Source organism: Pholcus phalangioides, unplaced genomic scaffold (genome assembly GCF_987345545.1).
Source record: "Pholcus phalangioides strain wild (caught in Gottingen) unplaced genomic scaffold, Ppha-v1.0 ptg000004l_1, whole genome shotgun sequence".
NCBI classification, from domain to species: Eukaryota; Metazoa; Arthropoda; class Arachnida; order Araneae; family Pholcidae; genus Pholcus; species Pholcus phalangioides.
Window position 1 is genome coordinate 13,061,113 of NW_028301597.1, and position 12,804 is coordinate 13,073,916.

Sequence of the window (12,804 nt, forward strand, 5' to 3'; positions counted from 1 at the left end):
TGAAATAATTAGATTAAAAATTGGCACGATGGCATATGCAGTCATAACTACCTGACTGGTTGAGGTATATGGATACTTTTGGAATAGCATACAATAATTAAAACCTGAAAGTGTTGACTGAAGAGGTCAACTAAAAATATTGTCTTTAAACAGACTGTCGAGCCACAGAGTAAATTAAATTTCAAATAATTTAGCAAGTACCAACCAAATTCATTGTGGCGCTAATCATAACCAATTGAATTAGTACTTAGTCATGCCAGAGCACTGGTTATTAATTTTCTCTACAATCCTATGAGGGACGGGGGAACAAAAATTAAAATGAATTTTTTTCCAGTACACAATAGACAGTGGCGGCTCAAATGAGGTGTGACTCATGCAGAATCATGGAGCCACAGAAGAGGCACCAAAATCAGGGTTAAGGAAAAAAATTAGATATTTTTTTTTTTTTTTTTTTTTCAAGGGTGCAACGAAAAAGAGGTTTGGCTGTTCTAGCAATTTTTATGCAGTCAGATTTCATGCGGACCACAACTAACTTTTCGGCACCGAATAAATCATAAATTTATCATGAAAATTTATACCACAGTAAAATATTTCTTTTCGTACTTTGAACAAGGCTGTAACTAGAGAGAGGGCAACTGCCCCAGGTGGCAGTTTTAGGTGGGAACAAAACATTACAAAATTATTGAATTTTAAAGTTGTGAGGGTGGCAAAATAATGTTTGACCCAGGCGGCTAATATCCTAGTTATGGCCCCGCTTTGAATAATGATAAAAAAAATTTAAATACATATAAGGAAATTGTTGGGAAAAAAGAATTTGCATGCAATATAGAATTCTTTACATTTCACATAACCTTTTCTCATCAATCTTCATTAGATTCAGCTTATGTACAGCTTATTTTTCAAATAATAGGATTAATAACGAAAATTAGAATACACAAACTCGCCCTGATGTATTTTCATTGAAGAAAAATTTTTGTTACACACTCGAGCATGACAGATTCAACTGTAAATCTATCGATTCAAATCTGGTAATTAAGAGAAACAACACTGCTGTCAAGTTTCGAAACAAGTCATATGAGAAACAGTTTCTGTATGAAAAATCTATAAAGATATCACTGATAACAGTTTCGTTTAACAACGCAATATGAATGTTATCACTATCTAGTGAATTCACCTGTTGGAAAATCCAAATATGAAATGCCTAGATCTTCAATAAAGTAATTATGTTTGTACTTCATCTTCACTGTTTACACCAATGGTTCTCAAAGTGGGCATCACGACTACTAGAGGCACTGCAGTGAGCCGTCGATATTGATGTGTGCCAGTTTGGTGCTTTGAAGCGACTCTTTGTTAGACTATTATGGGGAACTGCGAAAGGGACAATAGCCGCGGGTGACAAAAGGTTGTCTTTTTTTCACACCAAGCACAACTCAGGTCTATCACCATTTATGGGCGATTTACTACCTAATGAGTTGTGCCAGAAGTGTAACTGTGTGTACCTAACAGTTTGAGTGCATATGTAGTGTTGTGTTATGTTTGATTTTTCAGTGCTGCCATCTATATTTCAGAAGGGAAGTGAGTGATGCGCTATGATTGAATTACATTTGTACTGTTTGTAGGTCTGTTGCTCTCTATGGCAAGACTTTTTAAAGGGGAGATCAGTTCGTATTCGCACCTGGAAGTTGGGAACCACAGAAAACCAATTTCAACCAACCAACCACCACTATGGCGATGGTGGGGTTCAAATCCGGGTCCTCGCCATGCGAATCCATCAAGGTTGAGAGTCATTTCATTTCATTCCGTGCACCGCCCAGGCTCTATCGACCATTGTCAATTTTAGCCATTGCCCGGATGAGGGGCTGGGCGATGTCGGGTGCTTTATCATGCATATAAAATATAAAATACATGAACATTGAATATAAAAAAAAATATATATATAAAAAAAATAATAGTATATACAGATTTAAATATTTCTATTATACAATATACAATTTATTCCGATGAGCTCTTCTGATGTCCTTTCCAGCTTTATTGAGCCAGAGCCCCCTGTTCCTCTCTGTGGCCAAGCGCCAGGTCCTGAACCATGTTTTCCCTCAATAGGCTTGTTGGCTCGGGTGAGCCCTCCGCCGTGTCCAGGCCAGGTCCTGGACCATGTCTTCCCTCGTTGGCTTGTTGGCTAGTGTGAGCCCTTCGTGTCACATTGGTCCGACCAGGTGCCAGGTCCTTCAGCATGAGGGGAGGGGATTGTTCGATTATTCAAAAGCTCCTCAGCTTTTGGTTGGGTACTTCACAGTTTAAACACTGATCATTGGGACTTTGTTTCTTGATTACTCTTTCACTGGATCATCCTATTTGAAGTCAGAGTCTTCCCATATTTCGACCGCTTCTCTCTCCGATTGCTCTTCCTCTGTGTCGTATTCTTCGTCTTCTAATTCTTCTATTTCCTGGGAGAGTACCTATCGACGCTGTCTTTGGCTTCTGCCCTTGCTCTCAGTCTTTCGCTCCTCCTCAGTTGTTGAGTTTCATGTGGAGTCTGGATGGTCTCATCCCTCTTGGTGTGGAGATGTTCCTGGTTGGCCTCTAGGAATTTAACCAGGTCCTTGATGGTTTCCAGGGCTTTTCCATCTCTCTCCATCCTTTTGAACCATTCATGCTCCAACTCCGAGGGAGCGGCTTAACCAGGTGGAACTCTGAGGTCTTTTCGCACTCTGTTGCGTAATGCAATGGGCTTCCGACTCCTCCACACAGGCACTTGTCATTGTTTGAGATCCCGAAGCGGAGGAAGTGGGTGGGGAACAGCCCGTGGCCCGAGAAGAATATAGTCTTCTCTCTGCTCCAAGATCTCTCTCTCTCCACTGTATTTTGGGCAGGACACTATGGATTAACTTCCCATGTGTGGCGGGGTGGTCCCAGAATTTCTGCCACTCTCCAAGGATGTGAATCTTTATTATCATTTTTGCAGTCGCTGCTGGAATCTTCTTTTCCAGGAGGATCGTACGGCTCAAGGTTGCTGCCTTGGCCAATCGGTCCGCCTCCTCGTTCCCTTTTTCTCCGACATGGCCACGAACCCAGTTCAATTGGATGTTTGGATTTTTTAATAGAGCCCTGCGGACGGTCCTGGCGTCCTCGTGAGGGGGGTCTCTTATGGCTTCCAGGCTGGATCGGCTGTCTGTGTATACTTTGGATTGGGTCGTTGTGTTTTCCAAGCTGCTTACGGCTTCTCTTAGAGCGAAGAGCTCCGCCTGGAAAATCGTGCACCCTGTCAATATCCTCTGCTTCCACTTCTGGGTTACTACGTCATCCTCGTATCTCACGAAGGCAGCACCCGTTCCATCCTGGGTTTTAGAACCGTCTGTGAATATGGTGGTTCCTTCGTATGAGATAGGGCCCCGTTTCTTCCAGGGTGATGATCTGGCTCTCCGGGATGTCGGTGGCGGGGTGCACATCCCAGCCTATCCTTCTCTGCTCTAGCTCACTCCACTGGTATTGGGCCTCCCCCAGACTAATGTTCCTCTTGAGTCTTGTCACCATGGCTGCTTTGGCCACATACTCCGTCTGAAGACTCAGTGGGGGAACTCCTGCGATGGCCTGCATGGCTGCTTTTGAAGTCTTGTGGTAGGCTCTTGTGAGAAGGTACAGGAAACCTCCCTGCAGGCTGTCCAGCTGCCTCTTGAGCTTCTCTGATGGGTCCTGGTACCACGCAGCAGCTCCGTATGTTATTATCTTGATAGCCACCTGGTCGTACAATATCCTTCTGAGCTTCTGTGTTGGTCCCCATCTTGGGCCTGCCATGCTCGCCAATGTTTGAAGGTTAGCGTTCGCCTTGGCTCCCTGGGTTTTTACGTGTGATATCCAGTCCAGGTCTTTGTCCAGAGTGATGTCAAGATATTTCATCGTTTTCTTCCATGGGATCCTGGTTCCCTTCATCCTTATCTTGGGTCTCTTGATTCTTGAACTGTACCACAGGTAAGAACTCTTTTCGATTGCCGGCTCCAGGTCGTTGTTGTGTAGCCAATTGGCCATCTGATCCAGAGTCCTGGTGGCCTTTCCTTCCATCTCTTTCCATTTCTCTGTGGCCATGACTACGAGTATGTCGTCCGCAAAGGCCTGGACTCTTACTCCCTCTTCCCAGGACTGTTTAAGTAGGCCGTCCACCGTGACGTTCCACATAAGGGGGCCCAAGCACAAGTCCTGCGGACTATCTCTCGTTTGGTCATGTTCCACGAGCTCACCTCCCAGCTCCATGCCCACTTTCCTGTCTTTCAGGAGATGCATTAAAGTCTGTGTTAGATCTTGTGGTGCGGGAATCTGGGCAAAGATCTTTCTCGGGTTGGTGTACCGAAGTGCATCGAATGCGCCCTTGATGTCGATGGACACCAGGTTGAGAGTCACTAGATTACACTAAACTTTGTAACTCACCCATCTGAACGCACCATGTTCATCTAAGAACAGAGGCTATATTGGCAATCATTATGGCCAGCAGTAAACATAGGTAGTACTGTACATTTACTCGCTATCTAACATGTAAAAAAAAGACCAAGACAATTAATGCAATGCTGTTGGCACAATTATGCCGATAACATCGTCACAATAAAGAATTGGCCATTGGCAAAATCGGACAACCAAAAGAATCTTCTCACAAGCTTCTACAGCTGGTTGTCTGCAAACTTCACTGGTCGTTTAATAGCACTTAGCGTTACGAAAAAAAAAGAGGAATATCAATGGTTTCAAAATCTTCTTTCCTTCCTTGGAGTTCTCCCTCATACCATTTACCCCACACAAATATATTCGCTGCTACTTCCGCTTTCTGGCACCCAAGGGGATGTCGGTCAAACTGAAAAAAACCAGTGTTTGCATATGCTCTTTGGAATTCCTTCACTAACTGTAACAGCCACGACCGCTTTTTGATGTTATCAAGGTTTGAAACTGGAAGCCGTTTCTTCTCCCAGAGAATAAGTTTCGGGGGGAGCGGGAGAGAATCATGTTTCCCCATTTCAAAAGAAAAGGATTTCTTCTACGAAAATTGTGACCCACCCCTTAAATTTTACAGCCAGGTGCGACTGCACCTTTCGCAACTGCCTAGGTCTGGTCTGCTTCAACAAAATGGAAAGTGAAAAAACGAATTTTTATCAGTTTGAGAAAAGGGTCCTTCCTTCTGTCACACGGAACCCTTGTGATGGCCCCATATGCATACCCCTTTAAAGAATATTCAGTAAATAATGAAAGAATAAAAAGTGAATTGTTTCCTCATCCAAGCTCACTGGCCTCCTGAAATCCTTTGGAAGAACCGAAATAAAAAATGTTCCAAGCCCACGTGATCATGTGCAGGGTTACCTTTATATATAAACTAGGGATCTAAAAATCATACGCTCAACTTATGGAGGGGCTAACAAGACTCCTAACAAGAATAAAAATTTTATTTCGCACCTTTCCCCAAATTTCCCGCCACGAGCCATCAATCCTACCTTGGAAATACTGTATACAGCGACACCGTCTTGGCCGATCTCATGGCATACCCATTTCAGGTAGGAAGCGTGGCTGTACTCAACACTTTGATTTTCAAACAAAAATATTGTTCCAAATGGAACCATGGCTTCAGAAGCGTGCGCACGAAGGAACAAAAGGGTTCCTTCATGTGGTCAGAAATACATAACTGGAAAAAATGTCAAAATATTTAAGAAAATTTCATTTGTATGCAAAGAAAATACCCATATATGATATTTTAATCAAATTCTTTCATCTTAAAATGCTAATTTTTAAGGTTAGTATTGCAAAATTTTTCGGAAGATATTCCCTGTATCCTCCCTATGTACCTTTCTACAGTTAATTTGCAATGTGTAAAACAAAAAAAAAACAAAAAAAGAATCGTCCTGGGCTGAAACCCTGTTAGCGAGCTGCCCTGCCCAATATAGAGTATTATATTTACATATATTAATGTAACAGTTTTTTTTTACATAAACAAATTTAGATATCAGTGGTTCTAAAAGTGTATGTTGCGGTTCCTAGTGGGTGTCACTGACTTTGCAATATTGATGCGTGGCAGTTCCGTGCTCTAAATTGATTTCTTTCAGCACTTCTAAAAGGCAGAGGAGAAACGATAGCTAAGACCATGAGGGCATGGTCCCACAAGGGTGGGGCTGACAGGGTTCCAGCCCTGGGACGATTCTCTTCATTCTTTTTTGTTTCCCCCCTCCCGATATAAATTCATTATAAAGGGGGCCCCATGAAAGTCTGTCTGTCTGTCTGTCTGTCCCCCCCCCACAAAAGATACCATTCTAGGGAATTGATTTCTTTCATCTGGCTAGCTTTTTTTACGCCCTCACAATCTCATGGCCTCCACATCCTGGAGGGGCCACGCATGAGGGAGCTGTGGTTGGCAAACACTCGAGAACCACTTGATATTGTATAAGGTGAACTATTACTTACCAAGTTGCTTCAAATAAAAGAAGGTCCAATCACTCAGAGGACTTGCCTTGATGAGCAGTCTAAAGCAGCGGATCTTAACCTTTATCTACTCGCAGAGGCCCTTTTTAATATATAATTTCTGTGGCAGAGCACCGTAGGTTCTTCTCTTTTAGTATTTATCAAATTTACTGATTTATTTTATTTTCTTCGAGTGACTGCGGATCCCTTCTTGAATTGCACATGAAGCCCCCAAGGACTTCATAGAACACCGGCTGAGATCTGCTGGTCTAAGGAAATAATAAATGCACGCACAATTACACCTATGTCAAGACCTTATAAACAAATTATGCCATATCTGCTGGCACAGACGCACACAGAATTTCTCAGGGGGGGGGGGGGAATTCAGTTTTTCCTTTAGAGGGGGTTTTGAATTTTCTTCTGCAAAATAACACTAATCTTGGCTCAAGGGGGGTAGAACCCCAAACCCCCCCTCCCCTTGCATACGTCAACGTCTGCCTGTATCAGTCATAAACAAGGAGGCAAATTTTACTTAGAAATTTTTGCAGGCATTTATTCGACTGAAACATGTGTATGGATCGCCCCATCAATGCAGAATTTCATTTATTGTAAAAAAACTTCTACCCTGAGGTAAAGGAAGGACGTCTGCGTGAATCAGAAAAAAAGCCGGTGTTGGCTCCAAAAATACCCATCGTAGGTGCCTGAAGCTGTACAAATAACCACTGGATTAGTAGAGCAACACAACAAGACGTACAGGGTGAAAAAAAACCTACTTTTTCATTTTTGTTCACTGCAAAATACTGGGTGCTCAAGCAGCAGCAGAACCCGCGGTACTGAGGCCACACCAAAACATGCATCTGGATACTTCCATCCCTTAGGCAAAACAGGGAAAAGGGACAAGCAAAAATGTGAGAAAGCTGGGGAAGGGGGTGTGGGAGCACTACAGTAAAATGTTTACTGTGTCGACACCTAAAGGCTCTATCAATTGTGATGGCAACAGTCTTCAGCAAGATTCAAGAGGCATAGAGAGGAAACTGTCAGTTTTTTTTCTTTCTTTTCTATGTTTGATATTTGCGGGGGAGAGGGTATCAGAAATCTATATAGAAGATTTTCATTTCTGAATTAATTTTGTGGGTGCTTTGCCTTGTTCTACAAGAGAGTGTGGGCGCTCAAGCACCCACAGCACCCCTGGCTCTGATGCCACTGCATACAGTGCAGTGTTTACTGCACTTCAATTTTTTTTTCCACCTTGTCTTTCGAATTAAATCGTATGTTGATCAATAAATCAGGGCAATATTTTGAGTTATTCTAAAATTTCATTGAAACTGATGCGTAAAAACTTTCAATGAAGGAAGTAAAAATGATAGCTTGACAAAGGTGGCTGGTGAAAAAACAGTAAAATAACACCAATTCACAAAATTATCAAACTAATTATTTTATGATTTGGCATTCATTATAATTAGTGATTTCCGATTTTTTCTATTGATTGATTATTGATTGAGTCACATTTTTATACCAAATTCTACATGTTGCAATGAAGATTTTTCATTTCCTTGTAACCGCAATCAATTTTTAATTTGCTAAAATGTTAATAAATTTACTTTATACCTTTCTACAAGAAAGATTTTGACACTACTTTTAAATTTATTCCAGACTGCGCAAGTCCTGCAGAACTTGGTCAGATTAATTTTCATTCTGGAGTGGGATTATAAGATGGCAGTTGCCTTGGGCGCCACTTAGCAGTTGGAACAGCCTATAATCTGTTGTGTTAAACTTCTCTCGATACAACAATATCCTTTACTCCTGTCTATAACAATATATTTTTAAGAGAATTTTAAAATCACTACAACATCTATTACTTTTATTTATTTTTGGCTTGAAATATCCTTCAGTATATTTTTTTAAATCGTGTCACGTTTCAATTCTCCCAAGGACGTCTAATAATGTCTGTGTTGGGCATCCCTTAATCACCAAAAGTTTTTGGTATTGCTACTTTTTGTGCGATACACCAAAATAAAGTGGATTACGATAAACCCCTTTACAGGAGCAATACACATCTAACTGAATTTCTTTTATCAGCTAATCAATTAAAATATTTTGCAACAAATAAATACTCAAAAGTGTATTTTTTTGAAATACTGAAAACGCCAATTTAGAAAAGTTGCCAACAGCAAAAACATAAATTTGATGACAATTGATGACAGTTTTGACTGTTGATTTAAAGATAATTCTGTACTGTACATGTTCGTTCATCACATTTCTTTTGCTCCCTCACTGTTGTCCTATTGAAACTCTGAAGAAAGTATCCTCAAAGCCGAAACTTCCACATCCTTCACTTATTCAGTAAAGATATAGACTATATTTGTCTGGTTTACCGCCACCCTGGGAGCAAATTTTTTAATTGTCTCACCAGCTAGCAACGACTGCATAGCATTTAAGCCTTTGTTATCCTATTTACAAATGTTTCCAATCTGATAGTGTCATACATGAACAGAAAATCCAATTGATGCGAAAAAGGTATTTATGCCAATGTATAAAGACTAAGGTTATACAAAAAGAACTACCAACTTTGAATGCACTAGGAAGAAAAACAATGCACAAAAACTTGTTTTTTTAAACTCTTATCTACAAGGAAGTGGCCGCGGACAGTAATACCAGTCAATGGGCAGCTCCCATAGATGCTGTAAATAAACTGAATGGGTCTATTCTGATGGTTGGCAGCTGACTGCAGAATGGGAGCGATTTTTGTATTATGTATATGGAGCCTATTGTTCGCTCCGAGGAAAACTGGCTGCGAAGGGGGGTGGCTGCCTAGGTGAGTTTCACTGTAATCTGAAACAGCAAATGAAACGATTCAAAATATGTTTAATACTCGTTGGTTTATAATTAGGGTGGTATTCTTAAAATTGAAGTTTTGCAAAATGACAGAAATAAATCACTGCATATATTTTTGTGTGCACCTTTATGAAACGAAAACCTGTCTGGAATGGAAAATAATTAGTCCCCTTATGTTCTGTTTTATAAAGGTTGCACTGAATATTAAATTTTGTACACTATATTTTTTTCTTTACCATAATACATTCACACATGAGTAAATACTGTTGTAACTAATACAGCTTCATATACAGAGTGTCCCTGGACTCATGGTCACAACTTCAAGGGGGAAGTAATATACACATAGAGAAGCATTTTTGTGCAACAATGTTAGGGTCGGAAATGAAAAAAGTGTTGGTGGAAAAACGTCAAGCTGAGGATACGAGAAAAGCTTTTTATTTACATTAATAATTACAGAAAGTGCTCAAACGTGCCACCACAAAACATCAATACAAGTCTGGCAGTGTCTAGCAAGTGATTCGTGTCAGAGACGCTGACATGAAAACATTGGGAAGGCTGAAAGTCACTGGTTGCACTATATATATACAGGACTCAAGTGCATACGCAGGAGAGGGAAGGCATATTACATTGTTTTTTCTGAAATTATTGGGGGCCAGCCCCCTTACAAAATTTATTGGGGGGTTCAAAGTGCCTCAGCCCCTAGGTTCTAGTGTCTATGATTGGCATGCCCTTTCGAAGATGCCAAGTGTTTCACAAACATTTACAACACCAAGGAAACAGTTATTTTCCGGATATTATGCTGAGGTGAGCTCGGAAAGAAAAGTCATCACGTCTCCGCCGGGACTCGAACCCAGGCCCTCTTGCATACCGGGCAAGCATGCTACCATCTACACCACTGGAGACACATGAATCTGCCTTCCTAATTTCACGCACTGTGTCGTGAGGCGCTGAAGTAGAGTCATTAGTAGCCTCTCTTAACTTCAGGAAATGGTCCCTGGGTGGGACGGTTTAGAGAGATATGACTTTTTTTCTCAGCCAGAGATAAAGGAAACAATACAAGATATACAGAAGACTGGATGTTGTGAAGATATTATTTGAGATGTTAATTTTTTAAGGAAGGAAAAAACTCTCTGCCTCTACCAGAGTTTTTTCCTTCCTTAAAAAATTAACATCTCAAATAATAAATATCTTCACAACATCCAGTCTTCTGTATATCTTGTATTAACAAGTGGAGAGCGACATTCATGTTATATAAAGGAAACAGTTATTTTCCGGATATTATGCTGAGGTGAGCTCGGAAAGAAAAGTCATCACGTCTCCGCTGACTTTTCTTTCCGAGCTCACCTCAGCATAATATCCGGAAAATAACTGTTTCCTTGATATCTCTGGCTGAGAAAAAAAGCCATCTATATTTGTAACACCGATTGAAAGTTTTGTAATGCGGTCCTCAGTCTGAATTGGAGTCTCGTAGATGAGTGCCTCGAGGTGTCCTAAGAAGAAAAAAAATTGATACTTGATGAATCGAAAATTGTGTGAACGTGCTGGTGAAGTGACTGATCCACCTCATCCAATCCATCGAGGGCCAAATGTGGTATTGAGGTAATTATGAAATTATATATTATGGCAATTATATATTATCGAAATTGGCTGGAGCCTCATCATGCTGAAACCACAAGGCATTTTGAACACAGTAACCGGAACATTATCAAGTAATTCTGGCAATACCTTTTCCAGAAAGATACGATACATCCTGTTGGGTCAACATGGTAGCAAGTATGGGCCAGTAAGGAAATCATTCACAATACTAGCCCACACATTAACAGAGAACCACTCCTGGATAGCATGTACACATGTGGGTTAGAGGTGGCCCACACACAGGAATAGTGAAAATTAAAAACTATCACGCATAAAAGTTGCCTCATCTTTGAAAAGTATATTTGCAAAGAAGCTCCGAGTCAATGTACTCGGCTGCAAAAACCACTGACAAATCTATGCACCAAGGATACTCAGTCTCATTCAGTACTTACATTCTCTGTAAATGGTGTAGAAAGTCTTTCCTGGTGCGAACTTTTAATATGATGTTTTTACTCACTTGTAGTTCATACCATCAATCTTGTGATAGTGCCGGGATTATCTTCAACCTCTCTCAGAATAAGTTCTTCCATTTCTGAAACCTGTACATGTCTCAAGTGACCCGTATCTAGTCTCCTGACATGACATGAACCACTCTCACAAAGCTGGCGGTGTAAATACGGAAAAATTGTGATGTGGCACTGTCCTATTGGCGAAATATTTACAATACAACCTTTTACCAGGTGTACAAGTATGAAATGCGGATTTCAGAAAATAGATGGTGCATCAATGCAGTTTGTGCTATAAAGATTTGACACTGCGCCATCTTGTTGTGTCATCAACAAGTGTCAGATGCGCACGAGTGATAAATTGGAAAAGTGAGTGCATAGTGTTGTATTGTTGTGTTCAATATGTCGAAAGTTATACTGAACAAAGAGCATTCGCGGACATTAATTTTTTTGTTTTCATTTGAAGAAAACTGCTGCTGAATCATACAGATTACCTCGAGAAGCTTATGGTGAACATGCTCCATCGCAAGATACGTGTGAATGATGGTTTCGGTGTTTCAAAAGTGGCGACTTCGATGTGGCAGACAAGGAACATGGAAAACTGCCAAAAAAAAAAAGATGTGGAATTGGAAGCATTGTTGGACGAAGATGATACTACACAGACACAAAAACAACTCGCAGAGCAATTGGGCGTTAGTCAACAAGCTGTTTCTAATCGCAATGCCCCATGACAATGTGAAATGCTCCTTGACAATGTTCAATGGTCAATGTGCAATGCTCCATCACATACGGCAAAAACGGTTCGCGGCACGTTGGAAGCACTCAGCTGGAAGTTCTACCCTATGCGGCTTACTCACCAGACTTGGCTCCTTCCGATTACCACTTGTTTACATTGATGGGTCACACACTTTCTGAGCAGCGCTTTGGTTCGTACGAAGATGTGAAAAAATAACTTGATGAATAGTACAGCAAAAGGGGAAGATTTTTACTGGCATGGTATTCACAAATTTCAGGAAAGATGGGGGAAATGTATAACAAGCAATGGGGCATACTTTGAATAAAGCACTTTTTATCATTCTTCCGAATTTAACGTGTTTTTTTTGAAAAAAAATCTGCATTTCATACTTGTACACCTGGTAGCGCGGGGCTCTTCCATTACAATTCACAGCTCTGTACATAAGATGCATGTCTACTTCTCAAAAGAGCGCAAATTGGTCCATCTTGTTCGGAATACTCCTTTGTAATGATGTTGACTGTTTGAAGCAGAGGACCATATTGTGCAATCCTTTACTGGCCACAATGTATGACAATCATTGCATTGACACTTCCAGGGCTTTATCACTGTTATTGGTTGGATGTTTTAGCGTTTAATTGTACCAAACCATTCTTAGCAAGACTTTCACACAATGATGTAAATAAACTTTTTCATTTTTCCTTAGCATTCTGTGTTTTTCTACCAACACTT

At 40.8% G+C, this 12,804-nt stretch overlaps 1 protein-coding gene across 4 annotated transcripts in view; it reads right to left on the reverse strand.

Annotated features, from left to right (window-relative positions):
* The window catches only part of LOC149086558 (glutamine--fructose-6-phosphate aminotransferase [isomerizing] 2-like), a 222,453-nt gene that overhangs the window by 169,477 nt on the left and 40,172 nt on the right, over nucleotides 1–12,804 (reverse strand). The window lies entirely within an intron of this gene.